This window comes from Vulpes lagopus, chromosome 17, assembly GCF_018345385.1.
Source record: "Vulpes lagopus strain Blue_001 chromosome 17, ASM1834538v1, whole genome shotgun sequence".
Taxonomy (NCBI): domain Eukaryota; kingdom Metazoa; phylum Chordata; class Mammalia; order Carnivora; family Canidae; genus Vulpes; species Vulpes lagopus.
The window spans coordinates 21989057-21996495 of NC_054840.1; the positions used below are offsets into that span (position 1 = coordinate 21989057).

Sequence of the window (7439 nt, forward strand, 5' to 3'; positions counted from 1 at the left end):
TTATATCAAAGGTACATACAATCAACATGGTTTATCATCATTTGTTTGTTTCTTTGTTTTTGGTTTATCATTGTTGATGTTGACCTTGATATTATGGCTGATGTAGTGTTAGTCTGGTTTCTCCATGTAAAATTACCTCCCCACTCCCCTTCCCATACCACACTCTTTAGAAAGAAGTCACTTTGCCCAGCTCACACTTAAGGAGAAGAGAATCATACTCTCCCTCCTTCAGGGGAGAGTAGCTACATAGATTATTTGGAATTCTTCTGCATGAGAAATTTGTCTCTTCTCTTCCATTTATTAATTTTTCCCATAATTTATTTTCATCTGTGTAAACTTGTTGTGGTTTATTTTATACTTTTGGTTATAATCTAATATTAGTCTATATTGTTGCTCAAATTTGTAGCTTTGACCATTGGGAGCTCTTCAGGTAGCCCTAGTATCTCTGAAATATCCCCCCCGGTCAATGTAGGGATCTTTTGTGTACTTGTTTGGTTTCTTTTCTTCTTCTCCTCCTCCTCCTTCTTCTTCTTTTTAGCAAATCCTTCTTTTACGGTATAATCTGGGCACTAGGTGTGTTCATTGCTACTATGGTATCGTTGCTTCTAGGCCAAATATATTTAAAACTTTACATTTTAAATACCAACATACACACAATTACAATAAAATTGCATGATTCATAAGATAATTCTAGATTCAGTAACTATGAAATCATAGCACTGTGGGAGAGTGTGAGGGCTTCTACATTAGGTCCTACGGTGGGTACTGCACACAAAGCTTGTGTGTGAAGGTCTTGTTTCCATCCTGTCCGTGTACCATTAAGACTGAAGCAGAACCTCAGTGGAGAGCAAATCAAAAGTCCAAATTTGAAGTCTTCTCTGAATATAAGGCCACAGCAAATGGCTCTTTTGCAGGGCTGCCCATCCTATCTCCTCTTTCCATGATAAGCTATGGAAAAAACAAACAAACAGTGGATTTAGAACCAGGGCATCAGAATTCTAGATCTGACTCTGTTAGGGATTCAGAGGATGTGGAAAATGCCTTCTGTCTGGGCCTCAGTTTTCAATGCTATAACATCCGTAGCGTTGGATTGGATTGTTGCTAAGGACCCCTCGGTTCTAGCACATTATAATCCAGTAGTTTTACACTGAGAGTGTAATTGACTCCACGTCTGCTGGTACGTGGGCAGCAATATCCCAGAGGGTCTAAGCCAAAGGAGAAATGGTGGTGGTAGGGAGGTCTCTGCTAATAAATAGGAGCTGTTTTATTACTTCCTGAGGATGCTGAGGTCTGTTAAAGACCTTATTTCATCTAGATAATCAGGTCTGAGAAACTTTAGACCTTTTGCTTTAAAAGAATGAAGATCAAAAAAGTATAGGAAATACTGATTGAAAGTATCTCTTTTATTGCCTTTAAGTTTGTTCTGGAAGATCAAGGCTTTTCTTCTTCTTTTTTTTTTTTTAAGGGCAAACTCCTCATCTGTTATTTCCTCTAACTTCAAATAATTACCTTTAAGGCAGTGATGGCTGAACTACCTCTGAGTTTCTTACTAGGAATCTCTCTCTAGGTTTTTTTTTTTTTTTCTTTCCTTCCTTCTTGTGTGTGTGTGTGTGTGTGTGAATCTTATGACATATTTTTCACATCCACATGGGGCCCAGTGGCTTAAAGACTGCCCAGTTTACAAGTGTCATCTCCTTCCTATCATTGACTGGGACAGTTTCCAAAAACAAACAGAAGGAAGAAAAAAAAAAAAGAAGAACGATAGTGCTGAAAAGACACTTGGGAACTGTCACAACTGATTATGAATGCTAGAGATCCAAGGTACAAGGTCTTAGAACCTGTCTCCTCCAACTCAATGTTAAAAATCTTCAATTGGTTTTTGGACCTACTCAGCATAACCCCAGACTTTGGTCTACAATTGGTTAAAAATTGATAGAGGTGAGGATTCTGGGACTGCCTTCTTTATTTAGTTTAAATTTTAACCCCTTCCCCCATCCCAGGTACACATACAGATCCAGCTCCTGTCCATCCCTCCCATCTTAAAGTTATGTAAAATATGTATTTGGATATAAAAGTATAGAATTTAGGACAGATAAACATCATGTAAATCATCGGGGCTATTTCTTCACACGGCGGAGGAAACTGAGTCCTGACAAGTGGTTTTGCTCCAGGTTCCAAAAGGGAGTTCCAGGCAGAACTGTAATTAGAAGCCAAGGGTTTTTTGGCAACAAATCCAGGTTTGGGTTTTTTTTTTTTTTTTCTTCCTACCTCACACCATGCCCCTGCAGAGTTACGTGTTTGTGTGTGTGTGTGTTTGTGTGTGCGTGTGTACATGTTACATAGACACTGACATGTAGCAAACATGCGCCAAGCATCTGTAGTCTGACCTCAGGGAACAGTGTAATGACTCGAATTTCAGGCAGCTGAAAGGTTTCTGCGGGTGGAGGTTGAAATAAACAAGAAAAGCCACTGTGGAGATGTGAATGGAAAAGTACCAGGCCCCAAGCACTCCCTCCCTCCGCACATTCTTCCGCTCTCCGGCTCTGCCTGCCATCCAGCCGGCTTCAGATAGGCTTCTGCATGGTCAGGTGTACAGAGGGCGGTGTGGAGAAGAAGAGAAAAAAAAAATGCAGGCACAACACGCAAATCAAGTTTTTCCACTTCTAGCCTTAGGTAGTAAAGACAGCTAAGTACCGGCAGGCAGCCGCAGGGAGGGTGGGCCAGCTACCCAGAGTTTACAAACACTCCAGTGCTTTCCTCTCTTCATCCCTTCCTGGTCCAGCTGCTACTTTCCTTCATGCTAGAGTTTCATAGGAAGTGAAAACCCTGCTGTTCAAAACAGTGATCCAATGCAATAAACAAATGATTAGGTGCCCCCCTCATCACTTCTCTATTTTAAGCTCCTGATATTTATTTCCATTTGAAAAAAAAAAAAGTGAGAAAAGTGTGGAAAATCAGTGTTTGGGGCGGGGAGGGGGTACTCTGAGCTAGGCTGAAAAGGTTTCTAAAGAAAAAAAAAAGTCTCAGAATAAAACAGGCTGAAAGCAGGCAGCATATGGATCAAAATTAAACGTTGACACTTCTTTTTCAGAAGGTAGTAGCTGGAAATCATCTTCTGGTTTTTCTTTTACGGTCTCAAAACTTTCTGCTCGATTTCTCTAAAATATACCAAGAAAACTCTTTTCTTTCTCCAAGGATGATACAGGGAGCCTGTTTACAAAAACTCTAAGTGAAGGATTTGAGAGAAAAGGAATAAGTAAAATTGTAGACAGCAGGTAGACAGCATCTCCCACACCCATCACAAGCTGTGTCGAGGACCGCAGCACAGGTGACAAACCTAAGCAAACCCGAATGTCCATCAAAACTCAGTAGTAACATTATGACTTGGGAGTTCGTTCTGAGAACGAATTTACAGTTTCCGAGGAACCCAAAGCAGCAGCCTTGCTTTCCCCAATTCTGCCGGGAAACAGGACACCCTCCTCCAAAGCCAGGTAGTCAGATGGCCTTCATTCTCTCAAATGACGCTGGACCATCAAATGCAGATCCATTTTGTTGCGTCCAGGGTCACACAGGCCTCTGGTGAGGGCCAGCCTGTCCTCTTGATGAGGGAAGCCTTGGGGGTGTTGAGTGATTGATCTGCAAGGTTCCTTCCCAGTCTAAAATCCGTAATCCTGAGAAGTGATGACTTAAAAGATCTACCAACTTTCAGGGGTTCCTGACAGGTAAAACTGACTTCCCGTTTGGAGCCCCCTTAAAAAGAGGGCAAGATGGTATTTATTCCAAGGATAGCTTCCTTTTCAGCTATGACTGAGTTTTGGGGAACTGGATGCAAAATCCGTTCCTTTCCTTAAATAGATGTAATATTAGGACCAGGCTATTTTATTCGTAACAAAGCTTATATTTACCCCACAGCTGCGATCAGGAACCTATTACTATGCCCAGTCCACTGGGCAAAGGGGCTGGCCTGGTCTTCCACTCTGAGTATTAATAGCCAGTGACAATTAAATCATAGGACTGGTTGACACACAGTCCCTCCAAGTCTACAGGAATCGCTCATAAGACCCCAGACATGGAATCTCTCTTTAGAGCTTCTTAAGGATGATTTAAAAGAATTTGAATATATTCAAGTCAATCCTTCCTTTAATCCTATAACATAGCACTGCTGGAGTGAGGGAGCCCACACAGTGATGCCAACTGGCTACTGATGGGGAGAGATCAAGAATGAGAGAAAGAAGGACAATCTGGAAGAAATGCAACTGGCATAAAATTTGACAGTTACGCTCCTAGGATTTGAAAAGAGATTGAGAGGTGGGTGCACAATTTTCCTCACTGTTCATTCAGTAGGGAGAAGGGGATCTACCTAAAGTAAGTCTCTATCTTCACAATATTTTCAATATTGTTTTTCTTTTAACGGTGTCCTTCTGATTAATTTCTTTCAATGTAAACACTGATTTGGCAAAACAAAAACAAAAACAAAACCAACGGGTCGGTCGTAGAAATGTGGGACTCTGGCACTCGGGCCCAGAAATAATGTGCTGAGAAGGTCTGAGGTCCCCGGTGGTGGGGTTAATTACCTATAAAGCAGGCCTGGTGGGTTTTCCCTCCAAGGGCTCCCTGCAAAGAATTTAAAAGGGCTGAGGTACAAGAAGGGCGAATTCCTTCCCATCCCCCCTTCTGGCTGGTTCTACTGCCAGTGGGAGCAGATTTCCCTCTGCTCTGCAGCGCCCCCATGGGGCTAATATTGGAGTGGCAAAGAGAACGCAGGAGGGACAAACTGCTCAAGGTTGGGGTAGGGGCTGACGGAAGGGGACCAAAGAGGCAGGATGCCAACTCTGATTAGAAAAGTGACCAAAGACCATAAAAGTAATTTCCATTGTACGATCATTAACAGGGCAGAGCCATACATTTCACGTTCCAAACCATATAGAGATACACCTGAGAAGCCTTCCAGTCCTTACTGCTCTCAAAGACAGAAAAAACATCGCACCTATAAATGCACAGAGAAAATCGCTTCAGCAAAATCGGGGTATCATTTTGAATCCAGTGGAATTCATTTAAAACTCTAAAAAGGAAGGGGAAGGAGACAATAAAAAAGCAGATAGTCCGCCTTCTGGCAGAATGAATCTGCACTTGACAATATCATGTGTCTTTGGGGGTAAAATGTTCATTTCAACAACAGTGACAGGATTAGGCCTATGTATATTTTTCAAAAAATCCTTTACAAGACAGGCTTTTCTGCAGAGGCTGCAGTAATCCATCTGTCAATAAGTATTAAAATATTCAGATTTCATAGGAACAGACACTTAGGCATATTTCCTAAGCTCCAGACCTGGTGGAAAATAATCAACCCCTTTGGACCTCTCCCCGTTCTAAAATTCCCAACACAGACTTTTAAAGGGGGGGGGGGCAGGGAGGGAGTGCACTGACAACAACACTTTCAGCCACAGATCTGAACTTCTTCCGGACTTTTCCCGGGGAAAGAGATCCCAAATATCCCAGGATACGGCCCGCAGCAATCTCTTCACAGCTCTGCTCACTTCCCATTAATAAACCCAAATTCGAGATTGGGAAAGGTAGATTGTTTTGGGACGTTATCTTTTTTTTTTGGAAATTAACATATGCAGAAATTTTGTGGAACCTTTAAGAACTCATCTGTAATTTAATGAGTCGCCTCAAGGACTCTCCTAGCCAAGGCTCAGAACAGCCTGACCTTTGAGAGCTGCTTCTGGGTCCAAACATTTTGGGTTAATTCTTGAGGAATCTGAAATATTATTTTCCCCTCACACCCTTCTTTTAAGAGAGACACATAAAAGAAACAAGAGTCTCCCTCATTCGGGGATGAGTAGGAGGGGAAAAAACCCCAACCAACATTTAAATAGGGAAACTGGCAGTTCTGAATAAACAAACCGAGGCCCACAGTGAAATGATTCTGCACTGCATTTGCCTTTAAAAAGAAAGGGAAAAAAGAAAAGAAAGAAAGATCTCCCCCCCCCCCTTCTCCTCCTCCTCCTCCTCCCAAGTGAGCTCCGAGGCTCAGAAGCCTGTGCTGCGTGCGGAGCGCGGTAGTTGTAGCACAGGCTGTTCTAAATACACGCAGTATCTGTGATACTGGCACGCAGGCCTTTAGAATTCCCTCCGGCTCATCTCTTAAACACAGACAGAAGAGATTTTTTACCACGACCTTGAAGCCAGCGGGGGGGGGGGGGGGGGAGCGCGGAGGATCAAGCCCTTTCAGAAAAAAAGCAAAACACAAACATGCATCTGGCTCAGATAATTTTGTAGCACACACGCGTCCACACACCCAAAGACACACACGTTTCTTTTCAACAAGAAATTTCCTAACAGTCAACAATAACAGAAAGAGTAAAACCCACCACTTGCTGTCCTGGAAAGAAACAAACCAAACCAAAACAGATCCTTTGAACACGTCCCTCAAGTGCAGGAGAGCCTCCTCTCCGTTCAAAGTCCAAGGGGAAGAAGAAAATCGCACACTCCCCCCCCCACCTCCACCCCCACCCCCAAAAAGTGGGGGATGGGATTGTTCCATGCGATCAAAAATCGAAGCTGTTTTCAATCGTATCAATATGAAAACAACACCTCTTCTCTCAAAACGCTGGAGACATTAGAGAGGGATAGAACAACAACAAAAAACAAAACAAAACAAAAACCCAAAACAAGAAAAACCACACACACAACAAAACCCAACCGATGCGGGATCCTACTATTTACGTAACACCACAAACTTGCAAAAGGCAAAAATCAGAAGCAAAAAAAAAAAAAAAAAAAAAAAAAAGAGAGAGAGAGAGAGAAATCCGAAAATCATCAAAATACAACCAGAAAAAAAAAAAAATCCCAAGCCACCACATCAACAAGGAAACAAAACAAAAACAAAACCCCAAACCGTCCCAAATAAAATAAAGCAAATGAACGCACCGAAAACTGCTTGGCAAATATTTTTCTCGTGGTGCCTAATATTCTAGCTGGAAAGAGCTGTGGGGTTTATTGTTTTTTTTTTTTTTTCTTTTTTTTTTTTTTCTCCCCCTTCTTACTCGCCTCTAAAGCTACTATATATAACAGACTTTTTCCAACGGGCCGAACCTCTTCGCTCCCTTTTGTGTGTTTAGCTCGAGGAGCGGAGTTTATGGGTGAGAGAGGAGGAAGGCGCCCCAGACCCCGGGAAAGCAGAGCGCACTCCCCCTCTTATGTCACCGAATAGCAAATTAGTTCTCAGAATTCCAGAGGCCGAGCTTTGCTACAGCGAAGACGCCGACGTCACAGAGGGGGCGCCCACGTGACGCTGGCGGAGCGGGCCGTACCACCGCGCGCGGCCCGGGGAGGGGGGGCGGCCGCCTGCGCCCTCGGGCCGCCGGCCGGAACCTCCAGATCCGAGGCGCCCCGCCGCCCGGGACCGCGACGTCGCCCGGGAACTGCGAAAACGG

The 7439-nt window shown here is 43.4% G+C and overlaps 1 long non-coding RNA gene across 1 annotated transcript; it reads right to left on the reverse strand.

The window, feature by feature from the left end:
• Positions 1 to 332: 332 nt before the first annotated feature.
• On the reverse strand, positions 333 to 7433 carry LOC121477281. The gene is made up of 2 exons (XR_005984171.1): positions 6934 to 7433; positions 333 to 948 (listed from the first exon to the last, which is right to left on the reverse strand). It is a non-coding gene; the product is annotated as an uncharacterized LOC121477281 (long non-coding RNA).
• Between the last annotated feature and the right edge of the window lie 6 nt (positions 7434 to 7439).